At 41.9% G+C, this 20,767-nt stretch overlaps 1 protein-coding gene and 1 pseudogene across 3 annotated transcripts in view; both read left to right on the top strand.

Moving 5' to 3' along the window:
• The window catches only part of CEMIP (cell migration inducing hyaluronidase 1), a 102,211-nt gene that overhangs the window by 7,688 nt on the left and 73,756 nt on the right, over nucleotides 1-20,767 (top strand). The window lies entirely within an intron of this gene.
• The window catches only part of LOC106861372 (cell surface hyaluronidase CEMIP2-like), a 44,284-nt pseudogene that overhangs the window by 6,918 nt on the left and 16,599 nt on the right, over nucleotides 1-20,767 (top strand). The window contains exons 6-13 of the transcript XR_015806620.1: nucleotides 531-600; nucleotides 1,210-1,334; nucleotides 2,326-2,411; nucleotides 3,762-3,893; nucleotides 4,004-4,039; nucleotides 4,486-4,638; nucleotides 5,908-6,085; nucleotides 11,166-11,345. The product of XR_015806620.1 is annotated as a cell surface hyaluronidase CEMIP2-like (transcript). The remainder of the gene's footprint in view (nucleotides 1-530; nucleotides 601-1,209; nucleotides 1,335-2,325; nucleotides 2,412-3,761; nucleotides 3,894-4,003; nucleotides 4,040-4,485; nucleotides 4,639-5,907; nucleotides 6,086-11,165; nucleotides 11,346-20,767) is intronic.

Here is a 20,767-nt window from a genome sequence, read left to right as displayed (position 1 = left end):
TGTGTGTACCACTGGTGATCTTCCCTCTGAAGAAGAGCTCCTTACTGGGACAAACATCAACATTATATCTCCTTAATCTTGTTGTTAATGGGCCATTGTGGCTTGCAAGGATATTTGTTTTGTTTTTTCACATAGGAGCTTCATAAACTCATAGAGAATCCCCTAACTCCTGCCATTGCCCCTAAACTTTCAAACAACAGACCAGAAGTTTTGCATTTCAGACATTTTCCAAAGCTCCTTAACTTAAAAAAATCCCCCAACCCTTGGATTTCCTTCAGCTGCATTGAACAGAGCATGGATTTTGTGTTAATGTTCACATATAATTTACAATACGTTCAGCATGTGGCTCCATAAATGACCATGTCTAACATTATTAGATGGTTTATTTTCCTTAAAGAGTGTTATTAAAAGGTTGTGTGGAGTTTTAAAGTCAATAGGAGAGTTGTGGCTCAAGTCCAGGGCAGTGCTATGAAAATGTATCCCTTCCTGTTTGGTAACTGCTTAGGATCATTTTGATTTTGATTTTTCAGGGCTGTCAGCATGTTCTGGATTGCAAATCCAAACAACAACTTAATAGAGAATGCAGCAGCTGGTGCTCAGGTAAAACCATTTAATGGCAGAGTTATGCTTTGCCTCTACTTCCCAAATATTCTACACTTATTTATTGATATCAAGAGCAATAAGTTTTTAGCAATACATAAAAATTGGATATGTATTTCTACAACCTTTGTCTCTGTTAAGAGCAATTATTTGCCTACACTCCTCCACTGATTTCTCTCAAAATTGTAACTGGAAATAGTGTGTGATATCTCTTAAAAAATATTGATTTTTATTAGTAGTTAATAGTTAAATGCTCAATAAAATTTTATATTTCTATATATGAATACATGCTCTCTCCTTATTATGATCTCTTATATTTACCCAAAACATGTTTGTGCTTTATATACCTGCACAGACCTGGGTGTTTTTTAATAAACGCCTGAATTTCACCCACAGTAAACGCATTTTTTAAACCCTTGTGTGTGTGCTGGGGTCCTACAGTGCATGCCAAGGATAAGCTGGGGGCTGTAGGAGTTAAGGGCTGCTGTGTGTCCCCCAGGACCCACGGGATGGACAGGCTCAGGTTAGAAATCTGGCCAGCACAGTGTGAAAAGCTGAACTCCCAAGGTCACCTGTACCCCATTTCTCCATCCTCCCTTTGTCTTTCAGGATGTTGGGATGTGGTGCCTCTTCCACTGGCTCCCCACTGGACAGCCTGAGGGAAGATATCCAGAGGAACAGGCTGAGCATCCCCCCCGGGAGTGTTTTACAACAGAGCCCACTCCAGTTTCAAGGCATGTGGATGGTTTTTATGTTTACATGTCACTATAACAGTGTGACATTGACTGCGTGTGCTGCTCTGTGACAGTTGTGGATGCCTCACATTTTGATAAAGGTCTTTTTAACATTGTATCAAGACACAAGCAACTTTTGGGGGCCCTGTTTGTTCTAAATATTAAAGAGGGAGCTGAGGAGAGTGGGGGTCCCGTTGCAGGAGCTTCAGCTGGGTGACTGTGTGAGAGGGAATGTGCCCAGGCTATGAGTACACCTTTTCTAAAGTGAGATATAAGGAGAGACAGGCACTGTTGCTGACCACAGTGGTGCCAGGATGTAAAGGGAAGAGGAAAAGTAATTTGTGCCAATGACTGCTCATCACCTCTGGAAAATGAGACCAAAAATTCAAGAGTAGTTCCAACAAAAACACTTTTCCCCAAATATACTGTTGACTTGATAACCTGTAAGACATAAAAATAATTTTAAATTTATTTCTCAATATTCTAGATTGAAATTGGTTTTGTTGTCTGTGTTTTGTATATTTTACATCGTGGTCCATGGTAGTTGCTGCTCTAGCCCAAAGCCTGTAAGTTGGCTGCAGCAGCTCATGTTCTCTTTTGACTGTCGGGGGACTCGTCACTCGTTATTTAAAGCCTTAATTCTTAACAACACTCTTTTTCCAAAAAGTTATCAAGAGCTTGGCAGGGTCCCTTATTGCTTTCTGCGAGGGAGAGAGAGTGGGAGTTCAGAGCCTTGCTTTGGGTCAGGAGAGAGCCCAGGATGCTGATGTATAACATATGGAGGGCAGGCTGTGTCCTGACTCCAGCGTGCTACATCCTGTGCTAATGTCATGCTGAGCAGTGCCAAGAGACACCAAAAGGGAAAAGAGCCCTGGCTGCTGGTGCTCCTGTGCCTGCATGCACTGCCTGCCCACATCCATTGATAAAATCTGGGATATTCACTCCCTGTTGAGCGATCTGTGAAAGTAATTGGAGGCGTGTGCATTTCCAGGCTGGTTTGTTTATTGGAAAAGGAGTAAAAACAACGCGAGCCAATGCTGAAGATCCCAGGGAGTATCTCGGTGTCGATAATGCCAGGTAAGCACATGCTGCATGGCTGGGTGTTTTGGATAGCTGTGCTGGATCTTGGCTTCTGCGCTGCATTTAGCAGATCATTAATGCCTCATTATGGCTGGAGCATCTGAAAAAAACACAAGCTCTCTCTGATGTGAAGAGACGACTATTCCATAGCTATGCACTGGATTGTTTGTGTTATTGCTGGCCAAAAAGGACACCCATGCACTTGGTTGTGAGGACTAAGCAGTGAAACATGTGGAAGGGGATCCAGATCCCATTAGTGCATTAGTGAGTTTGTAAACTGTAACATTTATTACTAATTGCTTAGAAGAACTTACATCTGAAAGGTGATGTAAGAGGCTGCTGAGACTGGCCTGGGATTAATGAGGAAAATAAGTAGGCTCAAAGGTTTTGTCAGCTGCTTTGAAATGTCTGAGCTTCCTTTCGCAGAGTGGAAGCAGGTAAATTAAGGCCATTTTCTGCCTCACTGCAGTCCTATGGGTCTGTGTGAGGAAGCTCAGAGAAATCAGCTGCTGCTTCTGGTCAAGCCTTGGCTTTTTCCCTCTTCCATCATCTCCTGTTGATATGATGTTCCCATAAGACTGAAAGGAAAGGATGACAGTGTGTCCCTCGTGACACTTCCCTGCCAGGGTCACCTCCTTGGGGACCAAGGAGACACTTTTGTGCCTTTGTACCTCAGCTGGAAGAAGTAGGAGATGAGGGCAGACTCAGAAAAAGCAATGGTGATTTTTTTCCCAAACACAGCACAGATCTACCATTAACAGCCAGTGTGGCAATAAATAGCCTGGGAGCAATTTAGATGCACCCAGTTCCCAGGGAGAATCTTTTTTTGCCTTTGGCAGCTTCTCTTTCAGCAGACACAGAAGCATATGCGGGTTTGGTCTGTACATGCAAGGAGAGCAGCTCCAATTACTCTGTTATCCTTGCTGAATGAGATTCTTGAAAGTATCTAATTGATTTTCTAGCATCAACAGAGAGATTGTCAATGGGCCCTGTAAGGACATCTACAAAAGGATCTGAGTGACTTGGGAAAAATGTTTTCTATGCCTCTAAATCACACTGAATTAAATTAAGGAGTAGCTGTGGGCCCATTTGTATCCTGTGAGAAATCACCTGCTCACTTCACCTGGGCCAGAATTTGGTCCTTATGGATGTTTCTTGTTTTCTGCTTTACACCAAAGCTCAAAAGTGAAATTAGGCTAATAGCCTGACTGATTCAGGGCACATCACCTCTTTAGACCCACCATGCCAATAACTGGAAGCCAAAAAAGATCTGCTGGGCATTACTGCCTCTATCTGAAGTTGATTCCTGTGTCTCTTGTGCTGCATTGACTAAGATTCTTTTTTCAGGTTTTGCCTACATCAAGATGCTGATCCTGAAAAGCCATGAGTTCCTGCCATGATTGATGGTTTTATTTTTCTTGAAAATAATGACCATGGGGCCTGGGCCAGAGGTGGTGACATTATTTTCCACGACTGAAGGTAGGTTACTGTTATATCATTCCTCTCCCAACAAGCATAAATAGGTCTGTAGGCCAAATTCACTGCAGACATTCCTCATCATTTACACCACTGTGTTTCCTCTGTCCCAGGTTTTCAGACAATGGAATTGGACTCACTCTGGCAAGGTAATTTCTTAAAATGGGTCTTCTTCCCATTTCTTCCCCCAGTGTAACATGCTCAAGGATGGAAACTGAGACACTCCCCTGCTAATTGGTGTAAGACAGGAGAAAAGCTCACATTTCCCCTCTGGACCACATCAAGTCTTCCCTGGGTAGCCATAAATACAAGGGGCAATTTAACCTTTCATTCTCCTTGCCTCAGCATGCCTGGGGAATACATCATAACTGCAGAATATTTCCTGCTGGATGGGAGGTCCTGATGCTCAATCCCAAAGCTACCTTGTCCTTAACTTGCTGGTTTCTAAACATATTTTAGAGCAGGCTGTTATAACGGTGCATGCACCTTTTTCCAAATTAGGGACACAAATTTTGCTGTGTCTGTGGTGTAATTAGAAGTGTTAATTAATTGGTGTGCTGTGCTGCATATTTATGTGGTGTTTCTTTGCTTGCAGTGCTGGGACTTTCCTGACAGATGACAGCTCCAGCCTGGAGGTGACACACTCCAATTTAGTTGGAGAAAGCTGCAACTTTGGCTCCCAGAGAGGCCAAAACAGCTACTGGGGAAAAGGGACAAATGGAGAACACAGAACACTGCCCAGAAACAAGTGAGTTATTCTTCTGCCATTTCTTCTTGGTGTTAGCTTAAGGTAGAAGAAAAGCTCCAGGAATTAATGCGGCTACCAATGAGTAATTTATACCAGGTGCTTAAATTATTGTTCAGGCCAGAAATAATAAGCATCCAAATAAACTTACTCTTCAGGCCAACAGCTTGGGAGAATTCTTGACTGAATGTGTTTGATTTAGTTTTCTCCTTAGTTTATTAGTCAGTGGAGAATGGATTAGAGAATCTGACTTGTGCCAAATGGCTCTTGTGTGGTGCTTCAGAGTTGCAGCACCAAGGTGAGGGTGCAGCTCCCACACACCATGACACCCTCCCTCCTATGGGCATAGATGAGCAGACATGGCCAGTTTGAAAAAGGAGAAACCATTTTTCATTATAACATGTTTTGTCTTTTTTGACAACTATGTGTAATTTTCTGTTTTCAGCAGCACAGCCTCCTCTCTAGCAACCACAGTGCCTACCCACGTCCTCACAGTAAATTGTGCTGCCCTAAGCCTAAATTCTACTTTAATATATGTTTTTGGTGAGGCTTAACAATTATTAAACCTTCTATGAGGTATAAAAATTAATTAATAAGCAGTAATAATTAGACATGTCATGCACACAGCTCTGGCTATACATGACCATAAGTGACAACAGAATGGGATCTCTCTAGGGACAACAAGAATAATCTGAGCTATCCTCAGTTACTATTGTGTTGTTATTTAAATTGAAACTGCAAAAAACCTCCTTTGCAGTTCAGATAAGCTCTAATCGTGCTGTTAAGCAAGGTACTCTTGGGGAGGAGTATGGCAAAATATCTGATACCTGTCCTTGTGGTACTTGCTTCCAGGGAGACACTTGTCTCCAGGAAGTCTGACTGCTACCATTATTTTCAGTCATGCTGATGTTTTCCTGAGAAACCCATCTGCCCTGAACAAGGGACTGATGGCAGTGCTGCCTCACACAGCCCTTTGGGTGCTTCTTGTGGTGATGATTTCCTGGGTGGCTGAAGACAGGGGTTTTGAGCTGCTTTACTCCAGCTTACCCAAATTTTAGGCAAGGTTATGAGTAATTTTTTTGGCTTTTGAGCCTCATCCTGCAGAAGATATTCAGGAGGATTTTGTTATTCACATATGAAGAGTTTTCAGATCCCAGTTTTGGGAAAGAAAAGGTGGTTTAGCTACTTGTAAATATATTTCTATGCTATCAGAAGACATGGAGTTTGCCCAAGCTTTTTACACAGGACTGTGTTTGTATTTAAATCTTGTAGGACATTCCTTATCCGTGGATTCCAGATTTATGATGGGTCTGTCAGGATGGCAAGATGCACTTTCAGGAGGCTCATCCCAAGTGTTGACAGATACTCAAGTGCCATCGGGTTCTTCATGAAAAATCCCTGGCAGATCAGCCCCCAGAACAACGTGTCAGAGATGCTGATGGAGGAAAGTGTAAGTAAGAGAAGCAGAAATATTTGCTGTTAGATGTGAAAGGTTTTGAAGTTTTTAGCAGTGGTGAGAGATCTATCCTAGAGCAGGATTTCCAAGCAGAGATGTGTGTCACATTGGTGCATGCCATCAATTAATGTTGAAACCCTTTTCTTATTAGTGATGAAAGTTATTTATAATCAAGTAAAATGTGATGATATTATGCCTGGGCAGACATACACAAAGAAACCTGCACTGGAGAAAGGTTTCACCTTGTAACCAGAACACCCAGAACACAGCTCTTAGGTGGTGCAGCATTGCCAGCTGCTGAGGGCCTCAGAGGTGGAGAGGGTCACACAGGAGATATCAGGAGCCAGTGAGCTGCAAAACAATTCCACAGAAATAGCAAATGCACTGAGAAGCAAAGCCATGACCCGGTTTCTGAGATCAGCTGTGAAATTCCTGTTGAGCACAACAGGGACTTCCCTTGAGCTGTGACAACAGAATGGGGCTCTGTATCTGTGCCTTGGCAGAAGCTGTAGAATGCTGAGCAATTCCAGTCCTTGTCCTGGGTTCCTGCAGGGATCGTGGCCCTGGACACTTGGCTTGGGAAATGATGGATTCCACCTGGCTCTCTCCCAGGAATCATGACCTCTCCTCAGCTTTTTTCAAACAAGGTCCTTAGTTGTTGGGATATCCATGAACTACAGTAACTTTGGCTTGAGGTTTGGCTTTATCTTGAGGAAAATTTCCATTGCTCTGAGATTGACCAACATCAGTCCCTCTGGCAAGCAGAACATTTATCTGTCCCCTCTCTGGCACACTTTAGACCAACAGCCAGGGGGTATTTCATGAAAGGATGATGTTGACTGCACTCACCTGACTGCTCCTCTAAGGAAAACACGGGCTCTGTGCATTTTGGTGAGGAGATCTTACTTACCTCTGATGCTTTATGCACCTTTGGAACAAGAATAAGAATTAATTTGCTGTTCCTTCTTCATGTGTTCCCTTGGGGAAATGAGTATAAGATGGTCTTGGGGAGCATTGACAAGAAAATCAACATGGAACTGGGGAGGGGAGCTTAGAGAAAAAATGTTTAATCAGGAGAGGAAGAGTGGAGAATTTCCTCCAGTAGTGGCTGTAAGACTGTCCACCAGAATGGTTTCAGACAAGTGATATCTATGCACATTGGCCAAGGGTTGATTATACCTTGAATGGCTGAAAATGCAAGTCTTTAATAAAGTCACAATGAGCCTGCTAAATATGCAGAATTTTCTGCTTGAGAGGCAGTTCAGTACTGCGACACCTTTAGAAGCTAAGGTTTTCGAAGTAAAAATGGTGAGATTTCCTAAATAATTCTGCAAAGCAAATTAAACCAGTGCAGTGTAAGCCTGTTACAAAAAAAATCAAACCCAAATCCAACCAAATCCTAATTACATTATTTCAATAAATATTTATTATTTGTAAATTTCCAAGAAAAAATCAAATTCTGAAGCTGGTACTTTGCCAGATTAAAAACCATATATGTTTTTAAGCACCGACATCCCAGCAATTTTCACTTTGATTCTATCTTATTTGGATTGAACCCAGATGTGCTACATCTGATTTTATGCTTGTAGGACCAGAGACAATTTATTTTTTTGTTGTTGCTGTTGCTCATTGCTATATGAGACAATATATCTTTGCCTAGTTAAGATAGAGCCTGTCAACCATTTTAATTAATTTTCCATCTCCAGGCTTCATTTTATTAGTTTTTAAAGGATGGATAAGTACTAATTCCCTAAAGTACAATCATTTAACTGTTGTTCTTTAAGAAGAAATTAAACATTACTGCAAGTTGTACAGTGATGACAAAACTATTAGTCATGCTGAAGGATAATTGTATAATTAATCAGACTAATCAGCAGATTGGTTAGACAACAAAATAATGAAGCCAGTCAGGTCTTGTTTAATTCCAGCATAAAAATAACAGTGAAGCAGAACAGAAGACCTAAACATTGCACTCCACACAAAGGATTCTAGTTATCTATCCACTGACAAAACTCAACCTCACATATTATCTATGCATTTATCCATTGCAATATTATTACTGGGCTTGTCTGTTTGTTTTGAGAAGAGTGCTTTTACAAAGTTATTTCAAAGCAGTGGAAGCAGCAGTTGGCTGTAACCCAGCTGAGGGATGACTGATGGCTGTGGTCTCCTGTATCTCTGAATCAATCCATGTCCCCACACTGCTGCACCACTTCTTAGGAAGACCTGACATATCTCTTTTTAGTCATAAAACTGCAGCCATTCACCCCTCTGTCCCCCGGAGGCACAGAGTGAGGTGAGAAGCAGAAGCAAGGCCACCTGCAACAGGTGCAGAAAACTCCCAAACTTTCCCAGCTCACATCCACTGCTAAAAGTCCCTTTGGTAATTTCGTCCCTGCAGCCAGGAGTTTAGGGTGGATTCCATCCTGTTCCATTCCTACCTGTGCCAACTCTGCTGCATCTCAGGAATTGCTTCTGCCAAAGAAATCCCACTGGTCTGCGTTGGGTGGGTTTGTGGTCCCCAGAAAAGATCACAGAGGCCAGTACTGACCCCTGGCTATGGACTAGCAACTCCCATAGGATTGCAGCCCAGCCTAGCTAAGAGATGAGAGCTTCCTGATGTTGACTTTGCTATTTTGGCCTGTGTTGTTTTAGTGCTGGGTTTCTGCGTCAAAGCACACATTTGCAAACAGCTCATGATGGGAAAAAGAAAAGCAGACAGTGAGTTGAAGTCTGTTATTTCCTGAAACAGACAGCAGAAAGAAAACCAGTCTCAACCCTAAAAAGACTCCTGACCAAAGGGAACTTGGCAGGGTGAGGATTTGCATCACTCCAGCAGAGGAAAAGCCATGGGGACAGAGACCTTGGGTGGTAAAAGAGAGGAAGATTCCCACTGGATGAAAATGGTTTTATTAAAATGGTAACAGTGATACAGTGAGATGTCTTTTGTTGGCAACTTGTGCCAACACTTGAAGGTTACAAGAAGTTACCAATTATTACAATGATTTCCAGCACATTATTGTTTTTTAATATAAAAGTGCAGTTGTCAGGGTTTGCTGCAGGTGTGTTAGGTGTGCTGCCTTTGCACAGGTTGAGTTAGCACATTCTTAAGAGGTTACAAACAGAACACTGTCAGGCTTCAGACAGGTAACTCAAGTAACCTTTATACCATATCACTCAGAGGTAGTCCACACCTAGTGAAAATTGGGTGTCTGAATAGTAGTGTGGCATCCAGATGTGACCTGTCTCTGCACCTTCTAGCTCACTCCTAACTCCACGTGAACAAACCTGAGGAGCAGAGTTCCTGTGTGCTCACTTAGAAAAAAATACACACTGCCACAGCTGGAATTGCAAACTCAGTTGCATTCCTATCCCATGGTGTACCAAAGTAAGGTAACCTTGAGTCTTACACAAAAAGTGACACTGCTCATTAACATTTCCACTTTAATTCTGACTTTCAGACTTTTTAGAGGAGAATGTTAGAGATAAGAATAAAATTAGCACCAAAACTGTCTACTGGATGGAAACACTGAGAGTGTTGATCAAATGTAAGATGTACTGGCTGTGCCTTGTTTGGTTTGAAGTGCAGCTGGCTTTGTTCTCCTCCCCAGTGAAGTGTTTTCATATGCAGCTCCAGAAGTGCCATCACAAAGTATTTGTAATGGAGTTTTGAGCTGCTGCACAGTGTTTACATTTTTTATTATCTCATCTTTTATAAATTCAAACTTGAGAAAAAGAAAACAACTTTTGAGATCCTTCTAGGCCAAGGCCAAGGAGCCTTTTGGGGAAAAACTTCCTGTGGTACAGCAAGAAAAGATTTTAAAAACCTCAGAAATGCACCTTAAATTTCCAAGTGTTTGGGCCTCCTTTAAAGGAGACTTCAAACATTTGTTCATGAGATTCATACTTAGACAAGAAGGTGGCAGAAAATGGTTCTAGGCTTTAATTTCATTTTAAAGGAGTTAAGACTTTTATTCTGCAAATAGTTGTTGCTGCAGGGTTTGGGTTTTTTTTAAGGTGATGGACTTCTCATCCAACTCAGAGTCACAATAACCCTTCTATTCTTCTAAGCTGTTCTGTTTATTATTGTTACAATAAAGCCTTTAAAGCCCTTAATAAACTTTCAGCCTAATCCTACTGACCCTAATTCTTACTCATGTGCACAGTCCAATTAAAATGAGTTGGGCTAAATGGAACAAATGACAGTCCTTTGGGTTGGCACAATCCTGTTGTTATTTATGCTGTCTGCTTTTATACGTGTTGTTGCCAGATTCATTCAGAGTGCTTGACCTGGAGTAATTATTTTCTTGATTACTTCGGAACTTAATCTTCACACCCTGTAATAATTTCATCTGCAGGCATTAAAATATTCCATGCTTTTTTTTGCTGAACATCTGCAGTTTCCTTGTTTTGCTGGATTTTCATATCAGGGCAGATATTTTTACTTAGCTACTGAAAAATCTTGAGAGCTGAGCTATGCACAATGAGGATAATACTTCTTCCTGTTATTTCTCTTTCCTAAAAACAAAAATAATCATGGCTATATTGGAATGTGCATGAGAGCCAATTCTGAGAATATAAAACTTTTATAAGTTTTATGGGGGTTTATGAAGAACAATAAGAAAAAAATGGCACTGACAGAACCACTTAAAGTGGACATTGAAAAGATATGAGAAAATTCCTCAAATAGCCAGGTTGGTTTTGTTTTCTTTATTAAAAGCTGTGATATTCCTCAGTAAATTTCATAATCATCCAGTATTTTCCTGCACTTTCAATCATCTTCTTCTTTTGCCACCGTTCAATTTATTGTTCTGTGATTTCAAGCAACACATGGTGGTGTGGGTGCACTTCAAAGAACCAAAAGTCTAAATTTTGTAGAAATATCTCCTGGTATTCAGAAATGAGAAGGAGAACCAGCACGAGTGACATTTTTTTTCTAAAGAGAAGAGGCAAAACAAAGCTCTGCTCAGGCAATAGAGCTGCCTAGTTCCAACTCTATCACTGTCACAATACTGCAAAGCTGAGTCCTTATTTTGAGCTAAGCAGTGATTTTTTACCTTATTTTCTCCTCTAGGTTGGACTGAGAGTGGTTTTGGCAGACCAGGCCAGTGGTTTGGAAACAATGACAATGGAAATGTCCCTGTTCCATGATGTGGATGGCTGGGTGACAGAGGCAGAGCAGACAACTCCCTGTGCCACATCTCTCACTGTGCCCTGCTGGAATGGGGTGATCTGTCCTGGGAAACTCACACAGGTAACTCCCAGCACAGCAGCACCAGATATTCTGGTGAGGAGGGAGGCAATGAAGCTTCTTAGCACTACTCACACAAAGGGTGAACAGGAAATTTGGTGTAATTTTGATGCAAGCTGAAATCCAGCTGGGGGAAAGTTTGGTATTTTCTTGTTCCAGCATTTGTCCCATTTGCTATCATGGAGCTTTAGTGAATTGTTCTGATGAATTAAGTTGGAGTAATGGAAGATGTTACTTCTCTGGTACATCCTCCTTGTGTACAGGATGGTGAAATGGGTGGTTGAGATGTAAACTTACACCTATTTCTTATTTCCCGTGCAGAAATCACAGGCTGGGAGGTGGCCTTAAACCTTGCCAGCAGTGAATGTCACAGTCAAACATAGAGTATGCATGTCTCCTTAAGCTAAAAAATTTGGATGCATTTGCTTTAGTTGCACAGCAGAGAGCAGGAGTTGCTATTTAAGTATCTAAACACTGGAATTGAAACCCCTGGTGTGTTTTGGCTGGGAAGAAACAGGATTGGGCTCCTATGAAACAGTCCCTTTGAAATAGGGATTTTTCCTTGGCACTTAGTTTGGCTCTGTGTCTCTGGAGAAATAATTGTCCCTGCTCTGGCAACCTAACAGTTAAATTCAGAGTTGCAAACAACTAGGCATTTATATTTTTATTTCTATTAATATCCTCCTGGTTATGGCACTCTACATGGTGAGACAATTTTTCCACCATAGAAAATTTCCTTGGCTAGGTTTAGGCAAGCATAAACATTTACTTCTCTGGGATCCATTACTTACCAACATTTTCAACTAATAAGCATCCAGCAGGATGAGTAAAGGTCATATTAAATGCTTCACTTTATGGGTTTTGGGAGGGAAATGTATGTATGTGCAGAGTAGAAGAAATTGGTCTCGTGCCGCGGGGTTTGTTTAATTTGAAGAGGATAAGTGTTAGAATATTTCAGCCTCAGTCTGGTTCTCAGCACCCTGACTAACTGAGGATTTTGTTTGTCTGCTGAATTCTGAGTGCCATACTTCAGATCAAAAGCCTGAAAGAGTGAATCCGATTATGGAGAAAGATGGTTTGCTTTGATCTTAACAACTTTATTACAAAATCTGTTTTTCTGCTCCTTTTCATGTAGCTCTGGTAGAAAATAACTTGTATTCTCCCCTAGTGCAAGCAGGTGAAAATATCCTTCAGCTGAAGGAAATAGTGACTCCTATGTTAATGCTGAATGGAGCCCAAGATAGTCAGTCTAGGGATGGGCTACTTGGCATGGAAAACTGAGATCCAAGTCCTTCAGCTAACATTGCAGGCAAATCCTTTCTGAGCTAAGTGCCTAGAGTACAGTTAATTCCTTTCTGCTTGGTTTCTTTCATTCCCATTTCATGCTCCTCTTCTCCTGGATGTAATTTGCCCAAGAAAAGAAACGCCTAGGGAAAAACAATTCCTCTGGCAGGGTTTCTAGATCCAAAAATCCCGGGGATGGGCTTTCCTGGGGGTGTTTTAATCTGGCAGCTCAGGCCAGATTCCCACCCTCTGTGGTTGGTTTGTGATCCTTCCTCCTCAGTGCCTCCAAGGAGCATCAAACCTCACTGCCCTGTGGTGTCCAAGGGCTTCTTCCTTCAGCAGAGAGCACCAAGTAATGCCTCACGGTCCTGGGACCACCTTAAAGTCATGAAATTCACTAAGCAAGAACTATCAGGTCTTTTAGTCCTCCCTTTTTTGATTCTGGAGTCTGCAGTGCTGATGTCGAAACAGGACCAACCCCTTTGCTCTTTAATGACAGCTGAAACTCTCATGTTGTAATGTAAATAAAGCAAGGCTTGGAAGGGGAATACCAAATAGAGGGAAACTCACAGGGAAATCACAAGAACTGTCAGCACCACATCTCCTGGCAGTCTCTGAGTCCCTCAGACTTCACCATCAAAGCACCAAGGTCCTTGGTGTCCCATCAACCTGACTTTCAGCTGTTGCAAGGGCCAATAAAGAAAGAAGAATGTAGGGAGAGGCTTCATAGTTCTCTCCATGCAGGTCTGTGAGATTTCCAGTGGCACAAAACTGGAGACTCCTTGACACCTGCAGTACTGGTTACAAGGTAAATAAGATTCCTAAACCTTTTCCGATTTTTATATAAATTATAAGACAAGTGCCTTGGTTCCCACTGAGCAGGTGAAGCTGTGCATTTACTGTTTGCCTGCAGACTTCACAGCAACTCATCAGGGGAGGCTGTGAAACTTTTCTTTTTTGCTATTAGTCTTTATTAAAGTAAGCAGAGTTTTTGGCAGTATGTGCTGTTTTCTTTTATAAGCTTAAAAAGGTGTTAGACAGTCATAAGAGACTGCCACACGGCCAAATTAGTGTCAGTTTTGAATTAAAAAAAATTATGCCTTGCAATTCTAAAATACTCTAGGAAATGATGTTGATTTTTACACCAGTTCACTTAGTCACTCCTTCACTGCCGTTGGCTGAAATAGAAATTATTGCACTTTTGTCAACTCTGTTCTTGCAGTGAATGTTTGCAATTGTGCTGATCCTTCACCTCTGGGTTTCACATCTGCTGGTTCTGTGGACTTGGTGTCCCTGTGGCTGCTTTGTACTGATGCTCTTAAGTGGAAAGCAAGCAAGAGATGCAGGAGGCAGTGAGCAGTGGTTTCCTAGCCAGAGGAAAACTGTAGAGTCCCAGCATATCTGTGGCACTTGAGGATTATCAGCACCTCACAGACTGGGAAGAAGGGAAAGCCTGTGGGATGCTTTTCAGTTCATGGTGTCTGTGTTTGGAAAAAGAGGCTCAGTTTGTGTCTCTGGTATAAACCAGTTGAAAATCAAAGTAGTTTTCCTGATGCCAGTGACATCCTAGCGTGTCTTAGAGAAAGAAAAATACATTTTTTTCTTTCTGCAAGAATTTTAAAACCTTCACTTGGAAATTTCATCGAGAAAATGTTTTTCCCTGAGATATTAACATTTTTTGAAGAGTCAGTCAACCAGAAAGGGAGAGGGTATGTTTTGATCTTTTCATTTCTAAGGTTTTATGCCCCAACACGACAGCCGACAGCATGACAGGACAAAAGCAAGAGTAATGAAACAAGAAAGCAAGAAAACCTTTTCTCAGAAATCAAGATTGTTATTTCCAATACTTGTCACGTTGCTTATCTTCATACTTGCTCTCCAGTTGAATGACAGATCCCCCTGAATTGTAAAGAACTTATCTTCTCAGTTTCACAATCTACTTGGGAAAATTGCCTTGTAAGCTTGGGGGAATCTGACACATCTCTTCAGCATGATGTGTCGAGCAGCTAAAATGTCAACTATGTCCATTAAACCACCCAAGCAATTAGAAGGGTCACATTTTATAATGTTTTAACCAGCTCTTCTTCTCCTAACACATTAAACTGTCACCACTTCTCTTATTTTAAAGTCTCTTTGTGACCATTTTCTTTTAAAGATTTTGACAGAAGTAACCAAAAGCTATGGAGGTGGTTCTAGGGAAGATGGATTTTTCTTTCTAGGAAGTGGATGAATTTTTCATTCCTGTTGACTTAGTGATGTTCCACATGGGCAAAACAGCCTCTTCAGATAGGATCTGGATTTCTTAATCAGGGCTGTAACCTCCTTTAGTAAGAAACATGTTTAAAGATCTGTCTGATATACTATTGTATTTCTATGGGACTGAAAATCACACTCTTGCTGTCTTGCAGTTCTGGAGAGCTTTCACTCAGTGGCCACTGTTTGCCATTGCAGGAGACCAAATGACAAGTAATTTACAAGTAATTTTGCAAACATTTTTTATAACATGTATGTGTCATTTTCCCTTGTTCTAGCTATCACCATTTCATTCTCCAAACAGCTGTGATCATTATCCTTAATGTCAGACCTGTGACTTGGTCCCTACACACCTGAAGGAAAATCCTACCAACAAATCTCTGACCTCCTTTCTTCATCTTACTGAAGTATTCTGTAAACTATTCCTGCACTTTTTGGGCTCATTGATAATAGCATGCAGCTTAAGCCATGCATAGCTCTCTCACTCTTTTCTTTTAATTTTTTAAATCTTTACACAAATAAGTTAAAGTACATAGGAATCTTGTGTTCTTGGTAACCTGTAATCTAAGAATCTTTGGGACTCATTGAATGCATGTCCTTCCTTTCCTGGCTTTTCATTGGTGCATTTCATTTTTAGTAAGTGCAATATAAGTGTCCATTCCAACTGGCTTCTATTAGAAAATGCTGCTTGGATTGTGAACAATTAATACACTGATGGGATTTCCGGTCTGAATGTACCTGATGGATCCTCTGCTCTGACCTCAGCACTACCCCATCCTGATGGGGCCAAGTGAGATTGAAATTAGGGTTATTGTGTTGTGTGTTATTGGCTTTCTAATCATGGTTTGAATGTGAATGCAAAATAGGTTTTTCTTCTTGGTTTCATACATAAAAAAAGGCTATTTATCAGACTGTACAAATAATTTAGTCTTTCTTGATCCATCAGGACTGAGCAAATGGGTTACTGCCCAGAGATTGTTTGGAGTGAATTAATTGACCAATAGTTTCAGCCATTAGTAAAAATTTATGTTAATGTCATTCTGGGATCCACTTTAATTTTCCAGTACCTGCAGAAACCACTCAGAATAGCTTCTCATCATTGAAGTGTGATGGTGTGAAAGGAGGAGTGGACTGAATATCTGAGAAACTTTCACAACCACCTTGGGACCGTTCCTTTGGCATGAGACCCAAATGTTTAATTCAAACATTCAGTATGAGGCTGCTGGATCCAGGGGTGAGAGGAGGCAAATGTGGGCCATGTATTGGAGATCCTTAGGAGCTCAAAATCAACACCTGAAGCAGGCACAGCTGTGAGATCCTTCTGAGCATGAAACTGGAACTAGGGCTGAACTCACTCGAATCCCTAACTAAAATAATTCCACGTACAAACCAACGAGAGATAGTCTGGTTTTGCAGATTTTTCAGTTTGTGTGGACAAGAGGAGGATAAGCAGATCTGGAGATGTGAGTGCCCTGCATTAGCAGGGAGATATCCTGATAGATGGAGCCTCAACCTCTCTGCTAGTCTTGGCTGCACTTGTATCCTTGCAAAATTAAAATCTGACAAGAAACTACTGCTTCCATTTAAAAGACACAAATTGAGTTTAAAAATAATTTTGATGGATGGATGCTCATGTAGAAGCTTAGACATTTCTGAGCTACCTCAGATTTTTATGTTGAATGTTTTAAGTTCTTGATGCAAAGTGTGTTATTCTACACTGTAGGAGAATGAAGGCAGCAGGATTATAGATGTCCTCATCTGTCCTTTGTGCATCTGAAACCCTTCAGGGAACATGATAAGCTGCCTGAAACAGCCCTGCATGCAGAGACAGATTTGTATGAGTAGCTGTGCATCCTACTTTTGCTCTGGAATTCCACATGGTGGAAAGCAGGGGAGCATCATGTATTCAGCCTTAAAACTAATGTTTGCCACACAAATTTGCCTTTGTTTGAGTGATGGCAGGGCAGAAAAAGCACACAGCTGGAGTTTGGTTTTGTAATTGGTCTGTAGAGTTGAGCTGGAGGTCAGAGGCATCTCTTGGTCCCTGCAAGAAGAGCTCTGCTGAAGCCTTGGACTTTGGTATTTAGGCTATAAAGTCATATAGTCAGGACATCAAGTTTTAGCCCCCAGAATTTCAGCCTAGTCTGCTACTTGAGAGCAAAGATGTGGATTCTATTAGATAACTGGACCTAGTCCAAAGCCCATTGAAATAACTTCAGTTTTCTGTATTTTCAATGGAATAAGCCTGTTTTTAAAGTGCAGTTATTTAAATTCATAAAAAAAGAGTTACTTTGTGATGCTTCCTTGATTACCCTTCTCCCTAAAGATTTTGAATAGTGAACATTTTTATGGCACTGTACATCTCATATCTCACTTCATGGCGTCCCCATGGATGGCTGCAGATGCTATTTCTGGTTTACCTTTTTATTTGAACTGGAAACATTTCAGTGACTTTCCAAATGTTCTGAACTCTTCATTGGCAAAAAACCATTTACAGGCAACGATGATCAAATGCACATGTTCCGGCTGTGCCTGGCTGGTTTAATGGATATGTTTGTCATTTTCCTTTCACCCTCAGCTTTACATCCAGGCCAGGTGCCCCAAGAACCTGACCTTGTCTGTTGCCAGAGCAGCATTCCCTTCCCATCCCGTGTGGCTGTGAGGTGTTCCAGCAGTGCCAGCCTGCTGTCATGCTCCAGCAGGATTACATCCTCCAGTGGAATGGCAGAGCACCTGAAAATGTCATCCTGGACCCCAGCAACTTCAACATGTACTGCCCTAGGTTGATAGAAAACGTTCTGTTTTCTAAAGGTCTGGAGCTTTATCATTTTCCCAAAATATTCATGAGTGACCTTTAGAAGGTCTCAGCAATTTCTAAGAGTGTGGAAGCAAGGTTTTAAAGGTTGACACTAGCTGATGCAGAGATGCTTCTGCTTTCACTCTATTCCAGCTTTTTTGATGTGCAGAGAGGTTTCTCTTTCCAGAAAGTTTTGAAATTGAATCCAAGTAAGTCCTGGCCTGCTGTCCCTGAAATCCCTCCAGAAGAGCTCTGGCTCTGGTTCATTTATTTGTACTAGTCGCTGCACACATAATTTATCTCCCATATATATAAAGTGCAGAAATACATCAGAATGTGCACAAAACTTTGCATCCTCTGTAATCCAAACAGCACTGAAGTTATTGCATCTTTCTAACTAAAGCTTTAAAATGTTAGGTCTCAACACAGCAAGATTGCAGGCTGTGCTGTAGTTATTTCCCATGTTTTCTTAGCATTGTATAAAGACAGGGTAAATCCATTTTAGGTGCTGCTTTCTCCTTGCAATCTTCTTCGTTTTGCTCGATTTGATTTATGGTTTTTAGTGCTGTTCTTATTTTAGTGAAATTGGTTGTATTTTGCACTGGTTCCAGTTAGGAGAGAGTCCTGCAACCCAGTGAGCTCAGCAGGGGTGGGCACTGCCATGGCTGGCACACAGGAGATGCTGCAAGGGATGAGCACCACAAGAAAGCCTGGCCATCCCCGTGGCTCCTACAGTTTGTCTGAGTCCTCAGTTATTGTTAACAACACACTGTGGTAAAAAGCCAGAGGTTTGCAAGTGAAACCTGAGCTGGTTACACACAACAGAGACTCAGGTTTCCAAAGCAGGTTTGAGATGGCATGAAAGGAGGCAAAGGCACTGGGGACGTGAAGCAGCACGTTCTGCTGGCAAACCTGGAGGGCTCCCAAGTCCCTCCAGAGTTCTCCACCAAACCCACACCCATCTGCTGCTCCTCTGGCAGACTGTCCCTGCTGTGGGTTTGGGTGGGATAGTTTTGGCCAAAGCCTGAGCTCTATTTAGTTCCCCTGAACTTTGGAGCAGAAAAAACATCTAGAGATTTTGTCCTTTGATCCCATGATGAAGGCCCATGGGAATGCACCTGAGAAGGGCAGTGTTTCCTCTTTATACTGCCCATCCCAGGGGGTGACACACACCTGGAATTGATTTTTTGGAATTTGAATTTTGATTTAAAGATGCAGTAACTGTAGGGCCATGACTGAGCTGCTTCATGATGAGTCTTTGGATGCTTCTGTCACAGGGGAATTACCAGAATTAAATCACTGTTTTATAGATCTGTATTAATCTATCTTTGTACACTTTAAGGAAGAGGAAAACCTACTAGAAGCTCATGGACAATCTGAGTTTTGCAATTATTATCTGTCTTAAATAGTGAGCTCTCTCCTTGCAATTGCAGAGCTGAATCTGCCAAGTCACTGATGGACAGCTCACACTTGCCAAAGCTTTGGCCCACAATCTTCAAGCATGAATTTAAATTTGAAGGCAGCACTAGGGCCTTGGTAAAGTTCAGCTTTAACTTTAGCTCTTGTTCAAGCATCAATTTAACTACATTTTACTATTGAAAACCACAATGTGGTTGTGGTTCCTTTTGTCTTGTATGAAGCTAGTTATTTGAACTGGGCAAAGATTTGTAGAGTTTCCTGATCCAGAAACAGTTGGCAATGTATCTGTTTTGAAGAATCATAAGCAAGAAATATACTGTAACAAAGGAAAAACCACATTTTTACTTCATTTCGTTTAGAGCATCTTGCTAAGAAATAACTTGGAATGAATTGTGTGGCTGCTCTGTCTACACCTCAGGTATGCTGGATGCTCACTGGTGTGAGACTTCAGGCTGATGCAATAGTGAAATCTCCAGACTGCACAGAAAAACATGGAGGAATAAGATTCCCATGGAAGGGTGAAGGAATTGAGGAGAAAAAGAGATTTTATGAGTTTGAAGGAAAGTAAGTGCCTGCCTAAGCAATTTCTGGTATGACCTCTACTAAGCATTGTATTCCAGTGATTTCTGGAATGAAAGAAATGTCAGATTGTGGAGCCCAGAGTAATCAGAGATAGAAAAACAGACTTTTACCTGTCTCAAGTGGCTTTACATTTTATCTGTTCTTTTAAAATTCAAAACACTGCATAACCTCCAAAAAACGATCTCTTAGTGTAGTAGTATCTGTGCCAAACATGCAAACCCAATCACGTTTGGATGAACTTTAATAGCAATCTTCTAGGGTTAATAATTTCAGAAATAAGCTGAGTGAGCAGGTGAAGTGTTTTCAGTGCTGTCACTGTGAGCTGATGGATGGCTGGATCCGGGATGCTGCATTTGCAGGCTGCAAACTTCCAGAGTGATCTGCACCAGGCTGGTTAAAGGAAGGCCAGAGGGCAAATAAAGAATCTGGGAGATGTGTACCAGGATTTCGATAGATTAATGTTGAATTATGCATGATTAACACTTTCCCTGCCTCTGAGGAGCTGTAGAGAGACCCAGCAGATCTTGTGCCAGTCCAGACATCTGTTAGAGGGCTGGAACGCCCGGATTCCTGGGGTAGGCAGGAGCTGGTTGGGATGAATTCCCATGACTCAGCTGAAATTGGCAGCACTCTGAGCTGTGGATCTTGTCCAGTGAGCTCAGAGGCTCTGCTGGGGTGGGTTTGCTCAGTGGAGGAGTGCACCAGTTACAGCACAGCCACCCAGCAGATTTTATCTTTCTGCTGGGCTTTTCCTTTCTGTCCTGCTGCAGCACTTGTGCCTTCCTCCCACTGATTCAAACCAAGTTTAGAGTGATCCTTCAGTTTCTGTGCTTCCATCAGGCTAGGTGGCTGAATCAAACAGAATTCCTGATTCCTCACATGCTGCCATGTGCTGCAGAGGGGCTGCCAGCGTGGCTCCCAGGGAGAGATGGACTGGCTTGCACCTCTCGGGGGGTTTGTGTCTCTCACTGACTGATGGGCAAACACAAAGCCGTGCTGGAGACCTGCAGGTTGTGTTCTCAGGCTGCTGGGGAACATTGCAGGCCCAGCAGAAATGCCTGATTGATATAGGTAAGAGTTGTCTGTCTCA

Source organism: Sturnus vulgaris, chromosome 13 (genome assembly GCF_052056855.1).
Source record: "Sturnus vulgaris isolate bStuVul1 chromosome 13, bStuVul1.hap1, whole genome shotgun sequence".
Lineage (NCBI taxonomy): Eukaryota > Metazoa > Chordata > Aves > Passeriformes > Sturnidae > Sturnus > Sturnus vulgaris.
The sequence above is the reverse complement of the archived record's forward strand: the minus strand, read 5'-3'. Positions and strand labels throughout refer to the sequence as shown.